Source organism: Miscanthus floridulus, chromosome 13, assembly GCF_019320115.1.
Source record: "Miscanthus floridulus cultivar M001 chromosome 13, ASM1932011v1, whole genome shotgun sequence".
NCBI classification, from domain to species: domain Eukaryota; kingdom Viridiplantae; phylum Streptophyta; class Magnoliopsida; order Poales; family Poaceae; genus Miscanthus; species Miscanthus floridulus.
Window position 1 is genome coordinate 90,697,960 of NC_089592.1, and position 21,559 is coordinate 90,719,518.

The 21,559-nt window shown below is 50.3% G+C and overlaps 1 pseudogene; it reads right to left on the reverse strand.

The window, feature by feature from the left end:
* Window positions 1-7,251: 7,251 nt before the first annotated feature.
* On the reverse strand, window positions 7,252-18,338 carry LOC136501639 (dicarboxylate transporter 2.1, chloroplastic-like; annotated as a pseudogene).
* Between the last annotated feature and the right edge of the window lie 3,221 nt (window positions 18,339-21,559).

Consider the following 21,559-nt stretch of genomic DNA (forward strand, 5'->3'; position numbering starts at 1 on the left):
CCAAATGAACTAGGAACGCATCCTTGAGCCCCAAGTTCATTGGCTTGAGCTTGGATGCCATGTTGCTCATCTTCAATATGTGCTCTCTAATCACTTCACCAGAGTATTTCTCATTGACTAACTTCTTAATAAGAGTGCTTGCATAAACCTTTGAAGAGCCAGTGAACTGACTCTCCACCTTCTTGAGATACTCAGTGGCGGTGGTACATTCTAGGATTGAACCCCTTATTGGATCCTTAATGGAGCCCTTAATCACCATCAAACACTTACGGTTTGAACTATCCCACTTCGCACGATTAAGATCGTACTTCATTGTCACTTCTGCATGGTCATGCAGTCGAGTAGCGAAAGCTGCATCAGTCTCATTTGCTTCCCTCACCAAGTCCATTTGCTTAGTAGGACACGGAGAGATAAGTGCTAGATCATTGTCAGACAGCGCAAATGCTATCTCAAGCTTCTCTCACCATACATTATAGTTGCTTCCATTGAGAGGCGGAATGGATGAGATAAATGTTATTGGGTTGTAGCCAGAAACAACGTCAAAGAAAGTGAGAAATAGTTGAAATAATAATTGCATGCCGTAATTCAATGTTGGTCAAAATAAAAAACATACAATATGCTTCTACATTAATTCTACACCACCGTTGGGCAGAAATAGAACTAATGCATGGAAAAACTCATGAATAAAAAAATTATAATATTGCTATTATCAACATTGCTCAGAAAATAGCAATATCATAATTTACTGAATACTATAACTACTCTTCAAAATTAAATTCTCCCGTTGGTTCGAATTTAATTAGAAGATAATAAACATCCACTTAGCAGCGGAAACACAAAAAAATAATCTTAAAATGATATTATCATAAGCATTTCCATGTACTTAACTAATCATCCCGTTGGTTCAAATTTGAGCAGAGATTTAAACGTCAAAACTTAACATAGTTCATCAAAAATCGCTTCTGAAAAAAAAAATGAAAACAGCACTGTGCATTTGGCCCGAAAGCCCACAATGGCCCAAAAGCCCTCCGCGCACGCCGTGCTCCCCGTGCCCAGGCCGCAACCTGGGCCTGGGTCAGGAAAGCGCCGTCCTGCCTGGGCCGAAAGGTGGCCCGAAAACTACCGATCGTCGATCGCCATCGGATGGTCCTCCATTCATATCGGCTAATCAAAACCACGGTCATCCGCCTCCACTGAAACCCTACTCCATTTTCTCTCCTCCCCTTTCGCTCGGAGCACCGCGATGGAGCAATGACAGCACTGCTACGGCACCCCTCTTCGGCGCACGTGTGCGGCCGGAGCCGCGCACGGCGCCATCGTGTGGCATAGCGGTGGTGCCCTTTGGAGCCCTGTGCTCGTGCACACGGCGTCGCGGAGCGCCGGAGAGCCGACGACTCTGCCCTTTCTTCCCACATGATGGCGGTCGCGATGGCGGGGAAAAAACCAGGTAGGTCCTTTCCTCTCCGTCCTTCTCTCTTACTTTAGGGTTAGCGTTTGGCTGTTTCTGCTCGATTCGAACCAATCGATTCATCTCCTTCTACTTGCTGAAAAAACAAACTACCCCAATCTAGATCTACCATCTAGTAGGCGACTGATACCAATGTTGATTCTTAGGATCGTCTAGGAGTAGATCTAGTGGGTGAGTCCTTTTCAGTTCAGGATAAGCAAGCCTAGATCCAACCTAGAACATGAACTAAAGAGAAACAAGAGAGAGAGAGAGAGAGCACGAGGGGTGTAGAGGTAGTTGACCATCAGTGGGCTTAGCTGAGGAGCTCACCATGGCAATGATGTCAGTGCAGCTAGGGTCGGTGACGACACGGTGAGGTCCGAAGAGTGGCAGCGCGGGCGACGGCGAGTCGAGGAGGACGGTGGCGGCGCTTCCCGTCGCTTCAGTGCTGCTCTCTTAGATCGGATTAGGGTTAGGAATGTAGGTGGGCTTTGTGGCGGCTGCGGTGAACCTCGTTTTTAGTGCCCCCGCCCTACCTTTCTCTTTATAGCGCTGCGCGACGGGGGACCACTAACCATGATTGGGTTGGGCACCCCCGATCAGAGCGTGGATCAAAGACCTAAGTTGACCGTTCTGCTAACTTGGTGGAGATCAATAGTAAAACCGAGAGAGTAGTAGTCAGTCTCTCGCACTCGGCGCACTCAGGTAAGGACGGCGATTGCAAGGGTGATGTCGTGATGAGATCGGTCACCCTTGTTTTGACCTTGAAGCAGCAGGATGCAGTGGGTTTTATAGTATAATAAAGGTACTCTGCAGTATATAGATTTCCAAATAGGCCAGGCCCGCTGGGCCGACACGGGCTCGGTGCGGAAAAACACGACACTGGCCTGGTGCAGCACGGCTTGGCCCGTGCCCGTGCCTAGCCCGGCCTGCCACCGTGCCCATGCCTGGGCCTACACATCGGCCCGTAGTGTCAGCATGGGCATGGCTCGCTCCAACGGGCAGCACGGGGGTGGCACGGGTGCCTACCTGCCGTTGATCCCTGCCCCCACTCCTAGCCGTCGGATCCTCCCATGGGGGCAGGAGGGCTATATAATCCTCCCTGCCATGGCTGCTCCCCTGGCGTTGGAACCCTAGCTCATTCTCTCATCGCTCTCCTCTCTCCTGTCGGTGGAAACCCTAGCCTCTCTCTCTTTCTTCTCGCCCTCTGGTGGCTGGTTGAGCCACTGGTGGCCGGCACGGGCACACGACACGGCCATCTTTGCCCCTCATCTTCATCCCTAAACGTCGATTGAGCCTCGTCCTCCACATCTTGGCCGCATCAGAGTCTCCTCTCTATCGTCGACCTCGTTGGCCACCGACACCTCTGGGGCTCCGGTAAGTGGGTTGCACCCTTAATCTCTCTCAGATCCGATTGTTTTGAGACTTATAAGCATGTTTTAATGGTTTGATTTGTTTGTTTTCGTAGGTCTTTTGCCAAGGCGAGGCCGTCAAGGTACCAGGGGGGCGGATCTTTGCATCGTTGACCTCTCCGGCGTCTTCGGTGCTCCGGCCGTAGAGCTCGGAGCCTTTCCAAACCCTAGCTCATTTCATCACCATGGAGTCTTCTGGCGGGTAAGGGGTCAGTTTCGGTGACCCATGGTTCCCTCTTCTCCCTCTCCGCCCTCAATCTCCCTCTTCTCCCTCAGATCCGGTGGTTCCTTCTTCTCCCTCTTCGCCCTCAATCTCCCTCTTCTCCCTCAGATCCAGTGGTTTCCGCCCTCAATCTCCATCTGTTCCCTTATTCTTCATCCTGGAACGTCGATTGAGCCTCGTTCTTGGCATCCTCGCTGCATCTCCGTCATCTGTCTGTCATCCACATCGCTGGCTACCACCACCTTCGGAGCTCCGGTCTCCGTTGAGGTACCGAGGGTGTGCAATTGGTCTGTCTCATCGTCGTCGTTTACGGGGCTCTGGTCGTAGAGGTAAGGGTAAACCCTAACCCTAATCCTAACCCTAACCCTAACCCTAATCCCCAACCTAACCCTACTTGTATCTATTGATTGTGGCAGCCATCGAGGAATCGGAGACGGTAGAGATGGCCCCAGGCGCCGTGTGACACGACGATGGGGAGTTTGACCACTCCTAGAACGACGAGCTACGTATGTGCGGGATGGCCGGAGATGATGAGGATGATGATGTATGCGAGGACGCTGCCGTGCTCTTTGGTCGTTCTGCTGCTGATCCCCTTCCCGTCGATGACTCCGACCCCCCAGTCGATGTGGCTGATGCCGACGGTGGCCAGAGCGAGGTTAGCCCTATCGGTTCTAATTGCCCTTCCACGTCTGCTGTCTGGGAGGACTTTGAGAAGCACTACAAAACTGAGAAAGGTAGAAAGATCAGGTTTGCTACCACTTGCCTTCATTGCCATAAGCGCTACTCTGCTTATTCTGCTCATGGCACTGGGCATCTTACTCGACATCTTGCTAAGTATCCTAAGAAACTTGAGAAGACCCGGGGCATGACTCAGACTCATATTACTTTTAATTCTGATGGTTCTGTTCGTCGTTGGGAGTATAGTGTTGAGGTAGCTCATGTTGAACTTGTTCATATGCTTGCTAGATTGGACCTACCTCTTATGATTGGTGAAACAGAGGCATTTAAAGATTATATTAAAACTGCTCATAACCCTAATTTTTCACCTGTCTCTAAGCAAACCACTGGTAGAGATCTGTTTAAATAATACAATGAGAAACGTGATAAACTGATGGTCTGTTTAAAGGATTATGCTGTTTTATCTGTTGCTATTACCTCTGATATATGGTCTGGAAAGGCTAAAGAAGATTATTTATCTGTTGTGGCTCATTTCATTAATGCTGATTGGCAATTAGAGAAAATGATACTTGGTTTAAGGTTGATTGATGTGTCCCATAATGCTGAGAACATTGTTTAGCGTGTTGTATCTGTCCTTGCTGAGTATGGTATACTTAACAAGGTTTTTTCTATAACTTTGGATAATGCATCTGCAAATAAAAATGCTATGGATAAACTGAAACCTATACTTAAAGAATATTTGGGTTCTGATCTATTTTTGCATCAACGATGTGCTTGTCATATTATTAACCTAATTGTGAAAGAAGCACTGGCTGCTGTGAATCCTCTCATTGAGGATTTTAGAACAGCAATCTCTTTTATGAACTCCTCTAATCAAAGAATTGTTGCATACAAGAGTTATTACATTGCTAGTGGTGTTAGACCTAGGAAGTTTGGATTAGACATGGATGTTAGATGGAACTCTACCTACCTAATGCTTAAGCACTTGCTACCTCACAAGAGTACTTTCTGTACTTTCATTGAGGCCAATTACCCTAGAGGTTTAGGTAGTGGTTTCCTTTTGACTGATGATCACTGGGCTATGGTAAATAAAATCTTGAAATTTCTTGAACTGTTCTATGACTCAACTGTTGATTTGTCTGGTGTTTACTATCCTACTTCTTCACTTATGATTCATCATCTTGTTAAGATTGCTATACACCTGCATAGGTATCAACATGATGAACATCTAAGATCTATTATCCAACCTATGATTGACAAATACAATAAGTACTAGAAGAACATACCTGATCTTTATTCTATTGCATTCATATTGGATCCAAGAGCTAAAATTAAGGGATTTACCAAAGTGCTTAGGAAGTTACATTCTCTTTTTAATATTGACTACACTAATAAGTTGCTGGACACCAGAGCTCTTCTGTTTAAAATGTATAACAGGTATGATGTAATGTATGGCTCTAATAGGCTGAAAAGGGTTGTTCCTCCATCCCTGTCTGGTAAGAAAAGAATAGCTTGGGCTAAAATTTATGATGATGAGGAGTTGGATGTTGCAGCTGGCTGTTCTTCCCTCCCTTCTAGTCTTGATCATTCTAGGAGTGTTTCTGCCACTTCCTTGCTGTAGGCAGCAACTGCTAGTTCTAACTCTAGTGAACTTGCATCCTACCTGAACTGTGATACAGTAAGCCAGTTGGATGATAAGTTTGACATCATGCAGTGGTGGCATGAGCACAAGCTTACTTATTCAGTACTTTCTGTTCTTGCTAAAGACATTTTGACAGTGTCTGTGTCAACCATTTCTTTAGAGTCTACTTTTAGCTTAACTGGTAGGATCATCGAGGAGCGGCGGCGGAGGCTGAACCCTGAAACTGTAGAGGCGCTTACCTGCATAAAGGATTGGGAGAATGTTGAGACAAGACTGCAGCACATAGTGGAGGACAAGGAGCTGGAAGAGGCCTTTGCTGGTCTTTCTTAATGTCGACTAGTTCACTTCTCATTTGTGTAATGGTTCTGTAATAACTGAGACTTGGACTTGTGGTGATGGATGTAATGAACAATTAATCTAGGAGCTGTCTGTACTCTTTTTCTATTTATGGTTTCTCACAAAGGTGAGTTTTAACTAAACAGATTTTTAATGAGCCAGCCATTGCACAACTCATACTTAAATTAGTTTTAGTTTCAAAAGTTTGTGTTCTTTGTTGTGCTGTGTTCTGATCTGTTTTTGATCTTTTGTGAACTTAATCATTTTATATCTCTTTGAATTGCTGTGTTGAGTTCATTGAGGGGTTTTGCCAGTTTAGTGCCTGGGCCGGCACGGGCACGCTGAGCCTGGAGTCGGCACGGCACGACACGGCACGTTCCAGAAATGATAGTGCCGTGTCTGGGCCTGAAGTCGGACACGGTGGCACGACACGGCACGGCACGATTCATCAGCCATGCCTAACGTGCCGTGCCCAGATATACCGTGCCAGGGCAGGTTAGTGCCTTGTAGTGTCGTACCGGTACGTTTGGAAAACTATAGTGCAGTATATGGATCCACCACGTCTGCAGAAGAGGAGCAGAGCAGATGAGGACAGGCCGTCAGGTTGGGCGCGCCGGCACCGGGAAAGAAAGATGGAGGTCGAAGTGGGCGTGGCAGGGACCAGGGAGACCGACACGACACCGACCGAACGGCGACCCATGCGGCCGCCCGCCGCGTGGGCTCGCCAGCAGTCGCCTATCTCTCTCTGCTCTGCTTTGGCGGTCTGTCTGCCTACACCGAGGCCGAGGCCGAGGCCGATTGCTTGGTTGGATTCCTTGTTCCTTCCTGGCAAGTGGCAAGTGCAAGTGGGTGGCAACCCGGCCGGGGTGGACGGGACGCGGCCACCGGCGAGGGCGGAACGGAAGAAGACGACGCTCGCTTCCCTTCCCCGAGCGCCAAGCCCGCGTGGTGACGACGCCCGCCATCAGTCCATCACCGGCCACTGGCAAGTGCAAGTGTTGGTCCCCTTCCGTTCCTCCTTGGGCGCAGCGTGTGTACATGGGCGGATGTGCCAAGTCTACTACGTACTCCTTTCTCTTTTAGGATAGTAGTCCAGTCGCTGCCATTTGCCATCGCCGGCCGCCTTTGCCTCGCCGCATTGCTCTCCTCCACCTAGACTCGACTGGACTGGACTGTCCGCCCATTCGCATCCACTCTTCAATTTACCGTCCAATCGCACGCAGCTTTGCAATCATTTGTTTGTTTGTAACTTGTATACAAGGCTAGCTAGCGTACAAGCACAAGGTTGGTTAATAACCAACGCGACCAGTGGCTGTGGCTCAAACAAACGGGCAGACAGAGTTGATGTATACAGCCAGGCAACTACGGCTCTGTTCATGCATACACGCAGGCTTGGGGAAGCAGGCTGTCGATCGCGGCCTCAAAACACAAGATTTAACGCATCAATCAATATTCATTCATGCACTTAATCTTCATCATCATGGATTTAATATAAGACAAGATTTGGGTCATCAAAATTCAAAAGTCACTCATGCTTTTTATTTCCCTTGTGGGGAGGAGATATGATGCTACATCAATCAAATCAATAAAGGATATATAAGACGGTCTTTACAACCTACGAAAACTCATCTGCTTTCTAGTCTAGATTGATAATGCTCAAAAACTTCTAAAGACGAGCGTTCCTCGGTTATTATGCATTCATAGGCACCTCAGAAGGAAAAACGATATGATACGATTTTCACGTACTTACACTGCCCCAAGACTCATCTCAATAAAGACCCAACAGTTTCCACCATAATGCACCGGCAGCTCCCCGAATTACAGCATTGATTACGGCTGTTATAAAACCCAGCTTGAATACATCTGGAAGGCCAACATACCCCGCTGCACAAGGAAAACATCAGGTTATTCAGCAGAGAACAAATATTAAAGCTTTATTTATTAAAGCCCTTATAATATAAGGATGACCCAACTAATAAAACAAGCAAAGAATTTTCATATGTCTATGCGCAGCTAGCAGCTTGTGCTTTCATTTCATTATAAGGCTCCACTTGAATTATCATTTTGTTGTGTGCACAAATCTGAAGGTACTTTCCATGATCAAATACACTGTCATACCTAGCGAAATAGAAATTGATGCTAGAAAAAGGATCTATTAGTAAATTGAATCGACAAAAAGAACGGAAAAGATGGTGCATCAAAATCTGTTCTACACATTGCAATACCAGTAGAACTGTAGAAGCTAATCAGTTAATTAACTGCCCTATAAAATGGTATTGAAAACCAGGCTCGAAACAAGTATGGAATGTACCAATCCAACGTGGTGGATTGCAAGCAAACTTGGAAAATATGTGCTATTCAACAGAAGCGGTGGAAAAGCACAATTACCTCCAAAGTATACTGCAGATTGCCCGCTACTATAGTGTGTCAGTGATCCAAAGAGGTTTGCATTGTATGCCAAAGCAAGTGCCGACATTAGAGCTGGCACACCAGCTGCTAAAGGCATGGCAAGAAATGCCGAGTATAAAGCTCCAACATGTGCAGTTTGGCTTGCAAATATATAGTGAATAAAGAAGTATGAGGCCTGAAGAACACCAAATGCTGCAGGCCAGCTCAATGAGAAAGATCGAAGAACCTTGGCAACACAATTAGATATCCAGGACACAATCCCGAGGGTAGTAAGCTGCCCAGCCAAACCAACTAAAATAGCAAACCAAGCTAGGGTGTCCCATGCAGACTTCTCATTCAAACAATCCTCCCAGTTCAGCACTCCAAGCAGAAGAAGTATCGAGAGTCCAATCATTGCAGCAACAACGCTGGATACGCCAATAGTTTGCCTGCAATATTAGAAATAGGATAAGCCTTTTTTTGTTCCTCATCAATAAAAAAAAAAGGAAAACTGAATAACCATATTGACTCTTGGCCATAAAGAAAAAAAGAATATTTTAGCTGTCTCCACAACCATGAGTGGAACCACAGACTAATAAAGGAACTTTTCAGGGGAAAACACACAGAACAATGCTGCTCAGTGCTCTGTGATGTGAACATTGTCACAATGACAACTACAGCAAGCACCAGTCAAGAAAGATACTTGTGCTCTTGTGCTGTGTGTATATATACTTGCGTGATTCCAAGAACAGTGTAAACAGTGAAACTAAATACAAAATTCAGTTACTGAAAGTCTGAAAGTTTAGCTTCAGATTGCAAGTCAATTCAAGGAGAAAATCCTCTTTAAAAAGAAAAATCTTACCCAAAAATCCATAGTGAGACTGCAAGAAGCATTGTTGCAATCATGATCCATTCATTTTTTGTTACTCGACCCATGTCAGGGCCGTACCTAGGATTTAGAGGCCCCTGAACAAAATACACGATGAGGCCCTAAAATTCGAGAAAAATCAAAGCATACTTTCACTTAATTATAAAGCTTCAGGATATATATATGGGTCTTACACTACTAAGAACAGATCAAATATTACTTACTGCAAATTCGGAGGCCCTTAAATTTTGGAGGCCCTGAACACTTGCCCATCTTGCTCCTGTCAATCTACGGGCCTGCCCATGTTCTTTAGTTTCTCGGCAGCTAATGCTTGGGCTTCAGGAGTGTCCTTTATTTCAGGCGGAATATTTTGTAAATCAAATAAGGAGTCACTAAAAGCCCAAGAAGTGCTGGCACGCAAGCAGCCTGGAACCAAGTAATCCATTGGTTTGTGATATTAACGCCCTTCAGACACAACAGGTTCTGTGCAGCCGCTGTCAAGAAAAGAGCACTGGAGTTGGCAGCTGCCTGTCAATCAGGCATGAAACCAGCACAGTAAACCCGTTGATCAATTTGAAAGTGCACTAATGATTAAGAAGCGAAAACATAACTAGTACAACTACAGAGGACACAAGTCCACATAAACATGCAATAAACAACGTATAAGAACACTTGCAGTTTGAGGCTAGTTTCCAATTCAAATGCAAGATTTCTATTTGTTCAAAGAAAAATATCTGTACCCACAATTAGTTTGTGCTAAAACAAATGGATGTCTCACTGCTGCATTGATTAATCATGGTTGTATCTTAGCACATCAAAATTAACCTTGCAAGTACACCCTTCGCATCAAATCATAATGCTTACTTAGTTTGAGTGGGCACAAACATTAAGAACCATATAGATCAAGAAAACTACCATTACTCCCTTCTTTAAACACATTGACAGTAGTCACGAATACAGGGTGAGGTAGACAAAGAAGTGAGGGGTTGTAGTAAAAAAGGTAAATACATAGAGTAGCAACTGATGTTAGCCCACAAGATCACCGACTCAGGTGAGTGAACCACTCACCAGTCTTGCCGAGCACCCGCTGGTGTTGCCGAGCACCCACTAGCTAAGCCGACCACGAACAAGCGTTGTCCGTCCCCACACGCTATGGCTAGAGGTTGAAGAAGAGAGAGAACAGAGCATACACACACAGTACAAAGACACTAGCGTTAGCCAAAGCACTGTATAGGAGATGGCAAATCTGAATTCTCTTTACTAAGTTGTCGTGGCAGTCTATTTATACAACTCTATCCATCTAGTCCTAGTACAGCGCACATGTTACAACAGTAACTAGATAACACAGCATGACCGACTTCTGCGTCTGTCCCTGCATGTGGCTACAGTGCGGTAGGTGAGCCGTTCGGCGCCTGCCACCGCGCGGCTACAGTACCACAGCAGGGGGCCTTTCGGCGCCGCCTTCCCCTTGCTGTGTGTTCATACAAGAAAGCAGTAGATTATTCTAACAATTCTCCCCCCTAATCCTACTGCTATCCCTTGTACCCCTTCCATGCCGATCATCTCCTTCAGCTCCGTGAGTCGAAAACGTCCGAGTGGCTTGGTGAGAACGTCCACGAGTTGTCGACCAGTTTCGACGAACTCGATGACGATCTGCCCTCCATCGACACAATCCCTGAGGAAGTGGAACTTCACGTCGATGTGTTTGCTCCGATCGTGCAGAACCGGATTCTTCGCGAGGGCGATGGCGAGCTGGTTGTCCACCATCAGTGCTGGTGGATGAGCTTCCACGCCGGTCAGCTCGCCCAGCAGCCGACGCAGCCATACAACTTGGCACGCCACTGTGGCCGCCGCTACGTACTCTGCCTCGCACGTAAATAGCGCTACCACCTTCTGTTTCAGCGACAGCCATGAAATTAGGGCCGGCCCGAGGAAGACGAGCACGCCAGAGGTGCTCCGTCATCCGTCGATGTCCCCCGCCATGTCTGCATCGCTGAACACAGTGAGTTGCAGCCTACTCCTGCCGGTCTTGGGAAAGATAATCCCTTGATCCACCGTCCCCTTGACGTAGCGCAGTAGCCGCTTCACTATAGCCTAGTGATCCTCTCTGGGATCCTCCATGAAGCGACTGACGTAGCCCACGACGAACGCAATGTCTGGCCTCGTGTGGACTAGGTAGTGTAGACCGCCGACGATGCTCCTGTAGAGTGTTGCATCCACCTGCGCCGTGGTGCTGGCCTTCATCAGCTTCAGCCGCTCCTCCATCGGAGTCACGCATGGCTTGCACTCAGCCATGCCGCTCCGCTCCAACAACTTGGAGGCATGTGCGCTCTGACCGAGCGTGAGTTCCTCCTTCCCCTGTCTCACCTCGATGCCGAGGTAGTAGGAGAGTGCGCCGAGATCGCTCATTCAAAAACGAGCCGCCATCTCGCGTTTGAAGCCGTTGATGTCCTCCGTGCGCGCGCCGGTGACGATCAAGTCATCCACATACACGCTGACGATGAGCTCCTCCTTCCCCCATCGCCGCGTGTAGAGCGCGTGCTCGGTTGCGCACCGCTGAAACCTAAGCTCGCCCAGCGTGGCGTTCCATATTTGTGGGGCCTGCCACAGCCCATAGAGCGCCTTGCGCAGTCGGAGCACCCTATGCTCCTCTCCCTTGATGGCAAAACCTAGAGGTTGCCTGATGAAGACCATCTCCGTCAGCTCGCCGTTGAGGAAGGCTGATTTAACGTCCAAGTGATGGACACGCTAGTCATTTGTTGCTGCCAAGGCTAGTAGCAAACGGACCGACTCCATGCGCGCTACTGGCGCAAAAACCTCCTCGAAGTCTATGCCCTCGCGCTGAACAAAGCCTCGGGCGACCTTGTACACCCACTTTAGGCTGATCGGACGGCATCCTAGAGGTGGATCGATGAGCTGCCATGTCTCATTTTCCTCGATCACCTTCATCTCCTCCAGCATCGCCCGTCGCCAGTTTCTATCCCGCTCGGCCAGCGCGAACGTGGGTGGTTCCTCTGCACTAACGAGCAGCAGCTCTGCGTCATTAAGAGGCTGACTAGCCTGTCCTGAGGGTCCTGTGCCACCGACGATGTTGTCCAACCTACGGAACCGCACCTTCTCACCTTCGTGGAAGGCATCCACGAACTCAGTGATGACACTTGGAGGTGAGGCAAACTCGATCGGCGTCAATGGAGTTTCCTGTTCTGCCGGAGTGCTCGGCACAGCACCAAGAGTGCTCAGCACCCTGGTTGCAGTGCTCGACACTACTTCTGAACAGCTCGTTTCTACTCCTGCAGTGCTCGGCACCACTGTAGGAGTGCTCAGCCTCAGTCTTGGAGTGGTCGGCACCACTGCAAGACCTCTTGGCTCCGCCACGGGAGTGCTCGGCACCCGTCCTGGAGTGGTCGCCACCACTACAGAACCTCCCAGTGCCACTCCTAGCGTGCTCAGCATCCCTCTAGGAGTGCTCGGCACTCCTCCCGGAGTGATCGGCATCCATCCCGAAGTGCTCGGCACTGCCCCAGTAGTGCTCGGCACTGTCGCTGGAGTGCTCAGCGCTCCTCCCGGAGTGCTCGGCACCTCTTCCCCAGCATCTCCACCACCATGGATGACCAGGTGCTCGACGATGAAGGTGCTGGTGAAGCCGCTAGCTTCCCTATGCTTGGACTGGTCCAGTCCCAAGCCACCTTCTCATCGAACACGACGTCGCGCGAGACAAGCACATTGTCTCCGCGTGGGTCGTAGAGCCGGTACGCCTTGGTACCCTCCACGTAGCCCAGGAACACCATCGATGTGCTCCTGTCCTCTAGCTTGGTGAGGTTCGGCTTTGTCTTCCTGACATGGCCGATGCAGCTGAATGTCCAGAGGAAGGACACGCTCGGCTTGCGCCCATACCAAGCTTCGAACGACGTCTTGCCCGTCAGGGCTTTAGTCAGAGCGCGGTTGAGGATGAACACCGTCGTGGTCACCGCCTCCCCCCAGAACCTTGCTGGCGTGCCTTTGGCCTTCATCATGGATCAGGCCATGTCGACCACTGTCTGGTTCCATCGCTCCACCACACCATTCTATTGTGGCGAGTACGGCGCGGTGTGGTGTCGCACCACACCCTGATCCGCATAGTACACAGCGAACTCCACCGAAGTGAATTCGCCGCTGCGATCAGTCCTCAGCACGCAGAGCTTCTTGTCACTCTCGGCCTCTGCGTGCATCTTGAACTTCTTGATCGCCACCGCCGCTTCATCCTTGCTCGTCAAGAGTTTCAGCCACATGTAGCAATTGCAATCATCCACGAGCAGGAGGAAGTACCACCGACCACCGTTTGTAGCTGGCGTGATCGGCCCGCAGAGGTCGTCGTGGATGAGCTCGAGAGTGTCCTTCACGCGATACTTGGCCACCTTTGGAAATGGTAGCCTCCTCTGCTTCCCGGCTAGGCAGCTGTCACACAGCTCGCCTCCGTGCTTGATGTGGGGTAGCCCCCAGACCATCTTCTCTAGTCGACCAAGCGCGTCAAAGCTGAGATGTCTGAACTAGGCATGCCACATCCATGGTTCCTCGGTGTGCCTTGCCACCAGGCACACCAGCTGCTCTACCTTTAGGTCAAGCAGGTACAACTGGTTCAGGGACCTCTTCACCTTGGCGAGAAGTCGCTGCTCCCAGTCCTTGATCCTAAGGACTCCATCCTTGATCAGTACCTCGCTACCGCGCTCATCCAGCTGACCAATGATGGTGATGCTGGAACGCAGCTGTGGGATGTAGTATACATCCGTTAGCGCACGGTGCTCCCCATTCTGGCACCTGAAGATGATGGTGCCGCACCCTTGGATAGCCACCCTTGAGCCATCACCAAACTTCACCGCACCAATAACATCGTCGTCGAGCTCGGAGAAGGATGCCTTAGAGCCCGTCATGTGGTTACTGGCACCAGAGTCTAGATACCACCGATGCTCCTGGTCGACGCCCACACGTCCGAGGTGGACTTGGGCGCATGGTTCGTTGAGGTTGACAGTCTTTAGGGCCTTCCCAGGTCCTTCTACCGTCGTCACCTCTTCCTTCTCCTCGGCCTTGATGTCGTGCAGTGCATAGAACGTCGCCATCAGGATAGTGGCCTTATCTTCATCATCAGCTTGCGCTAAATGAGCCTTAGCCTTCTTCTCCTGCTTGCGATTTGGGCACTCCCATGCCCAATGGCCCATCTTCCCGCAGCGCCAACAGGCGTTGGGGTCGATCTGCTTCTTTTTCTCCGAACAAGCCTTGCCACAGCACTTGCCATCACCACCGTGGCTGGAGGAGGCTGCCTTCCCAGAGTTCCTCTGAGCAGCCCACTCCTCTTCCATCAGCAGCAGTTTGCCGCTGTCCTTTGTTGCTGTCGCCTGCTATAGGCGCTCATCCACCGCCCGCAGACGCCCTGTCACATCCTCAATGGCGAGGGTGAACAAGTCCAGCATCATCTCTATGGAGAGAGTGATCTGAATGTACTTTGCTGGCACAGAGTGGAGGTACTTGGAGACCGTCTCCTCTTCATCGATGGTGGCGCCATGGCTCTTCAGCTTGCTGATGAGCGTCTACAGGCAGAGGGAGAAGTCCTCCACCATTTCACCATCCTTGAACTTGAGGTTGGAGTACTCCTGCTTCAGAAGCTGGGTTGTCGCCTTCTTTGTGCGGTCGGAACTGACGCGCATCGCCGCAACAGCCTCCCACGCCTCCTTAGCAGAGCTCTTCGCCCCCAACGGCTCCCTGTACTCCACTGGTACAACAGCAAGGATAGCCTCCAATGCTGACATGTCATCTTCCTCATTGTCGGTGCCCTTGTCAACAGCATTCTAGAGCCATCGGGCTCTGAGCTTGACCTTCATGGTCACCGACCACTCCCCATAGTTGGTGCGAGTCAGCGTCGGCCAACTAGTGCCGCTGACCTCCCACACCATGCGAACAACGACCTTTGGTCGTGGCTGGGCAGCCACAGCAGTTCCACTGCTGTCGCCCATCTCTGAACCGCCCATCATCGCCAGCGGTTAGTCTGGCGACGGTGCTCGTACGGCTCTAATACCACTTGTTAGCCCACAGGATCACCGGCTCAGGTGAGTGAACCACTCATCAGTGTTGTCGAGCACCCACTAGCTAAGCCGACCATGGACAAGCGTTGTCCGTCTCCACACACTATGGCTAGAGGTTGAAGAAGAGGAAGAACATAGCATACACACATAGTACAAGACACCAGCATTGGTGGCTCTGTTCGGTTTCTCCGACCAGCTCCTCTGGTTCTCTGGGATATGGTGGACGTCGCAGCGGATTGCAGGGTGGCTCTGTTTCATGTAGAACCATTTGGAATTCCACCCTTTTAGAGAAGTGTTCAGCGGTACGTTGATGTACTCGCTGGCCATTCCATCCTAGAGCCGCAAATAGACGCCGCTGACCACTTTGGAGCCACTGCCACCTTTCTTCTTCAACCAGAAGAGGTGTCTGAAGAGGTTGAAGTGCGGCAAAACCCCCAGAAACGCCTCACAGAAATGAATAAAGATCGAGATGTGCAATATGGTATTTGGGTGGAGATTGCACAAACTGACCACCTAAAGCTCCATCAAATCCCTAAGGAATGGGTGAACAGGAAATCCCAACCCACGCCAGAAATAATCTTCAAAGACTACAACTTCATCGGTGTTAGGCATTGGGAAGGACTCAACACGGGCTGGCCGCCATCCAGCGATGATGCGGCCAGGAAGAACGCCGGCTTCCACCAATCTGTTCAGTTCCGCTTCTCCCATACGCGACGGCACCCACTCTTCGTCACACCGGGTTTTGGTTCCCGCCTTTTTCGGGCTCGTCTTCTTCGATTTGGCGTTTCCCTTCTTCAGCGCCATCCCTCAGATTCGATTAGGGTTCAGCGGCGGAGGCGACTGTGGATGCAAATCTAGAAATGCAAGAGCTTTGGAGGAAGATGAAGTGGCAAAGGTGGGAGCGCTAGGTGCGGCGGCGCTGTTATAAAGCATTTTCCCCACCTCTTCGCAGTTGAGGGTTTTTGGTAAACCGTTCCCACGATTTGTGCCTCTCCGAATCCTCCACTACAGCAAGGTGGGCCATAACGTGGGCTTTTGCGCAACCACAGCCCACGTCGCCCATTTATCGCCAACGTCAGTTGCTACTCGCCGAATAATCGCCGACTTCTCCGCCATTTATTGAGGCTCAGTAACCGACACTGTACAACCATTACTCCAGTTTTTTCTCCACGGTTTGATTTCTCCGATATCTCCGCTTGTAGCTCGGGGACTGGCTGCCTGCTCGGCTGGTCTTTGTTTATTTTTCTGTTTCTAACCCTGGCACCACGTGACTGCGTCACCTACTGTTAGGCTCGGAGACTAAGTGGGCACACTTCACCTTGTGGTGAATGTGCTTTGTCTCTTTTTGGGACACGCCCGGGGACTGGCTGCCTGCTCGGCTGGTTTTCTACTATTCTTCTACTATCTGACCCTGGCACCACATGACTACATCATCTATTGTCAGGCTCGGGGACTAAGTGGGCACACTTCACCTTGCGGTGAATGTGCGAGATTTTTTCTCAAAGACTACATGCCTATGGAAGAAGATTGACTCATACTTCCGTGGTCGGACTCTAAGTGGGCATACTTGGTCCACTGCGAACAAATTTTCGATTCTGGACTTGAGCTCCTTACACCATTATGGCAAGCCGTACTTGGCTCACACTGCTCGACGACAGGTCACGCTGCTCGGTTTTATTCGCACATGCTCGGACGAGCTCAAGACGGCGTTGCACAACGGGTACAAGGCACTCGGGGACTAGCTGTGGGGGGTACAACCCCGGATGCCCACGACAGACCACATGGGCTGCGCCCCCAGGGATGGCCCAGCCCACAAGGCGAAGCCTTGCGGGGCATGACTCTGCTCGGCGCCTCTCGCAAGAAACCGGGAAGATATCCTGAAGATACTATGAGATCTATTAGGATATGTATGATCCCAAGATTCATGTAATTAGTTATTACTTTTCAGTTATCTCTCAGATCTAACCGACTTGTAACCCTGCTCCTCGGACTATATAAGGCGGGCAGGAACCCCCTCCAAACTCACGAAATATTATACGATAGCTAATACAAAGCAACAGACCACATGAGTAAGGTATTACGTCATACTGACGGCCTGAACCTGTCTAACTCGTGTGTCTCTGTTGCCTTCTTATTCTTGATCTCACGCTCCTTTGCCGATCAATCTACCTTCGTGGGATACCCCTCGGAGGACTACCGACGATATTCTGTCGACAAGAATGAACACAGTTTTTCATTTCAGTGGTGATTACCATCAAAGGGGATTCCTATAAGACATTAAATAATCTTAAGGCACAGTTTCCATTACTAGGCCCTATCCTATTAGCAACTACGGAGTACAACAGTTTAGAGCAATGCAAGGTCAATAAGCACATGCACCGGTTCATCCATCTGGAGCAAAATTTAAAAGGTTCATCAGAGCCCGAACGAATATCTGATATATATATATATATATATATATATATATATATATATATATATATATATATATATATATATATATATATATATATATATATATATATAACAGCGGGATTCATAATACTGTAACATCTTAATATAAAACTTGCATGCATGCATCTGCTTCATCCAGCATTCAAGCGCATCGTCGTGTATTACCTGTAGCTGCGATTGCACAAGATAAGAGCCGAGTTTCTTGGCCGATGGGTCGTTGGGCTTGCTTCCCGACGATAGCGACAGCGACTTGATGATGGGAAGGAAAACCCCTCCTGCCCTGGCGGTGGTGCTGGGCATGGCAGGCGAGATGAGAGCCTCGCTGATGACAAGCCCATAGGATAGGCCCAAAGTGCTGCGGCCCAGCCATTTGGCGAAGTAGGTGGCGACGCGGTCGCCGAGGCCGGTCTTGACGAAGCCGCGCGCGAAGGAGATGACGATGAGCCAGATGACCTCGTTAGTGAAGGCCCCGAACCCGGCGGTGAAGGAGAGCGTGCGCGTGGCGACGGTGACGGTGAGGCCGAGGAACGCCCACGCACCGACGGGGAGCGGGGCGAGGACGAGCCCCGCGATGGTGGAGAGGAGCTGCCATGCCTGCGGGGTTACCTGGGCCGGCCGCGGCACGAGGAAGCGGACGGCGAGGCCGAGGGCAAGCGAGATGAAGAGGGGCAGCGGCTTAGCGCCGCCCGATACCGCCGGCGCCGGCTTAGGGCTCGAGGTTGCCGAGGAAGCGGGGCAGCCAGGAGGATCTGCTTCGACGACCACGACCGTGTCAGCGGTCGTCGTCGTCGTCCCTATCTCTATGTCTCCTGTCGCGACGGTGGGATGACTCCTCATTCAGAATCAGAAGTGGATGAGGAGGACACGGATCCGGTATCCTAGGCATGGACCAACCGGCCCCGCACCATGCTTGCTGCTCACGGTGGGCCATCGTCTCTCTCTCTCTGTGAGGGCGTTGCGGAGCTGAGGTTGAAGCGGTCAATCAGCGGGATGCATGCATGTTGTTGGGGTTGTGAGTCCATGCACCATGCCCACAGCCACAGGTTGAGAGACCGAGTATCTTCTCTGTTCAGAGTTCAGACAGGCCTCTACGACATCACACTATCATAGTGCAGCAAGCAGGACTTGCCGATAATCTTCTTAGCGACTTTTCTTAATACGTACTCGAGAGAAAAAAAAAATCTTCTTAGCGACGTCCTCGGTCGCGAGACGTGGATCGGCACGCCCTCGAGGCAGAGACGCACATGGAAGTCCATCGGGGCATGCTCGCCATGGACGCAGCTCTAGCCAGAGGTTGACGGGGTGGATTCCCTCCCGACTCCCGTGCGACAGCTTGGTCACGGTGGTGGTGATGGACAAAGCATGCCACTGGTAATAAGGTCCTAGCTGGCATGACTCCACTTCACTAGTGAAGTCATTTTATTTAGCTTTAGCTCCACTAACAGCTCTTCTGATAGAGCTGAATACATTTTAATACACCATTTGATAAAACAGCTCCTTATGGCACACAAAAGAGATAAAAATTTCATAATACCTTTTTCTTTTTCTCCTCTCCTATTTTTTTCTTTATCTGCTCGTTTCGTTCTTCTTCCCTGATGGCACGCGCGAGCACTCTGCCCGTCCGCGTGACTACGCCTGGCCGGCCATGCCCTCTCTGCTCTCGCGCCCGGCACCCAGCGGCCCGCGCGCTCCCCGGCCCCGCGCCCGCACCCTCCCTAGGCGGTCGCACCCCTTGCGCCCGCACCCTCACCAGGCAATCGCATCCCTCTGCACCCGGTGGCTGAGCCCCTCCCTGCTCTCGTGCCCGACGTACGACGCCCTGCGAGCCCGGCGGCCCACGCCCTCCCCGGCCCCGTGCCCACACCCTCCCTAGAAAGCCGCACCCCTCTGCGCCGGTGACCGCGGCCCTCTGCTCTCGTGCCCGTGCGCCTCGACACGGACAGAATGGGTCTCTCTCCTTATGGTGTCCACGTGGACGAGGTGAAGCCGAGGGAAGACACTATATGGCTCCATCCCTTCCCAAACATATTTGAGAGCCCGTCTTAAGAGCTTCACCGGTGGAGCCATTTCATTTGCTCTATTTTGTAGAAAATGACTCCAAACGGCTCCTGAAGTAATGGAGAAGCCCTGTCAAACGGGGCCTAAGAAAGTTACACAAAAAAAACTGGTGGTTTATTGGCTTACGTCTAAATATGTTCTAGAAAAATTAGCTTCAATAGTTTCAACATTAAAACAAAAAGATGTAAAGTAAAAGGCTTGAAAGACCGTGCACAAAGATCGATTGACAACTTCACAATAGTTTTAGTTTACAATTGAAGCAATGCTCAAGTAACTCCGGGGAGAAAAATCATCTTGCTAAGAAGATAGCATCAACTTATTAATCATGCTCCATTGTGCACTTGTCATATCCTCCTCACTTTCAAATTTTACAAAGCTAAAACCTCGGGACTAAAGTTGGTCGTCTACTGGTATCCCAATGACTACTGCTTCCTCCACACGCCCAAATTCAGGATTGAAGAATTCAATAAGGTACTCCGTCAGGAAATAACAAAGAAAGTGAGAAGTGTGCATTGCTTTAAATTTGCTTAAAACCAAGAAGTGCAGGGTTTATGAAGTTTTACCTGAGTCTACCGGAACGAGATCGTCTGCAGTCGGGAAATGCAACGCTGATCCCAACCAAACACAACCTTTTTTTGAGCAAACCCAGCCAAACACAACTGGCAGGCCGGTTCAGTGGTCCATGCCAGCCCAAAAATACATAGCGCTAGTCGGTCGTCTCCTTCGCCGCCGTCCAACATCGTACCGCTGTGCGCTGATGCGCCCGATGCCATCTTCCTCTCTCCTCGCCACCGCGACGCACACATGTGTCCTCGTCCTCTTCCTCGTTGCAAATCAGTGCTCCCTTACTCGCCACCATGACGCTGGGGCGTCGTTGCTGCGGACGCCTGCCCATCATGGTCGGGCGCGTCGATAGGGTTCATTCCCCATCTCGCCCACCACCATGTACCCCACTTTTCAATTTACCGTCCAATTGCAGCTTTGAAATCATTTGTTTGTACAAGCACGGTTTGACTCAAACAGAGGGATAGAGTTCGATGCATGCACTTCTTATATTATCATCGGTTCTGCTCTCAATGTAGCCGCCATCTACTCCTACTTCATTACTAGCCAAATTCAAGAGCTGTGTCTCCATCGGCAGTTACGAATAGAGATTTCAATCCTATTTGGATCACCTAGGGCTAGTTATCAGTGCACTAGTGGCTAAAACTAATTGTCAGGTGACTAAAAGTTGGGTGACCAGCAGACTTTAGGATCCTAAATGTGTACAAGCACAAGCCTAAATTGTTGTTAATTTCTTCTTTAAAACTCGTCCGGCCGGGAAAAGATTACCTCACGGTATTAAGAAACCTCAGCATTCATCACCCAAAGAAATTTGATCAACACTGACGAGGATGGGCCCAGGTTGATGCTGGAGTGCGCGGACGCACACAAACACACAAAAAATGATAATGATCCAGAGCGAGCGTCCGTCGGTGACTCAAGTCTCCACGCGGCTCCACAGGGGCGGAGCCCATCTCTCTCAGAAAAAAAAATTTTCTCCACCCATGCTTACCTGCCCGGCTCCAAAGCAGCGTGTGGCCGCACCGTGCCCTTCCCCCATTGTCGGTCGCGCCGTGCGCCCTCACTCCCTGCGCCGCTCACCTGCGTCCCAGTCACCATCGCCGCTCGCTCCCTCGTTGTTCGTCCATTGCCCACCGTCGTCGGGCGTGCAGCTGACCTCGCATGGTTGCTGGGGCGCACGTGCCATGGCACCTCATGCCTTCCCCGGCCGAGCCATGGGCACCCATGAGCATGGCCGGTGCTAGTGGTGCTTGCGTGCCACCGCTCGCCGCCGGATCCCATCCCGAGGACCGGAATCGACCGGCCCCGGTCTCCCCCTTCCCTATGTTGCAAATGTATATTTCGATTGTTTCAGATATTTCAGAGGTATGTTGCAATTGTTACATATGGATGTTGCCAAAGTAGATCGAGATGTTGCACATGTTGCATATTTTTGC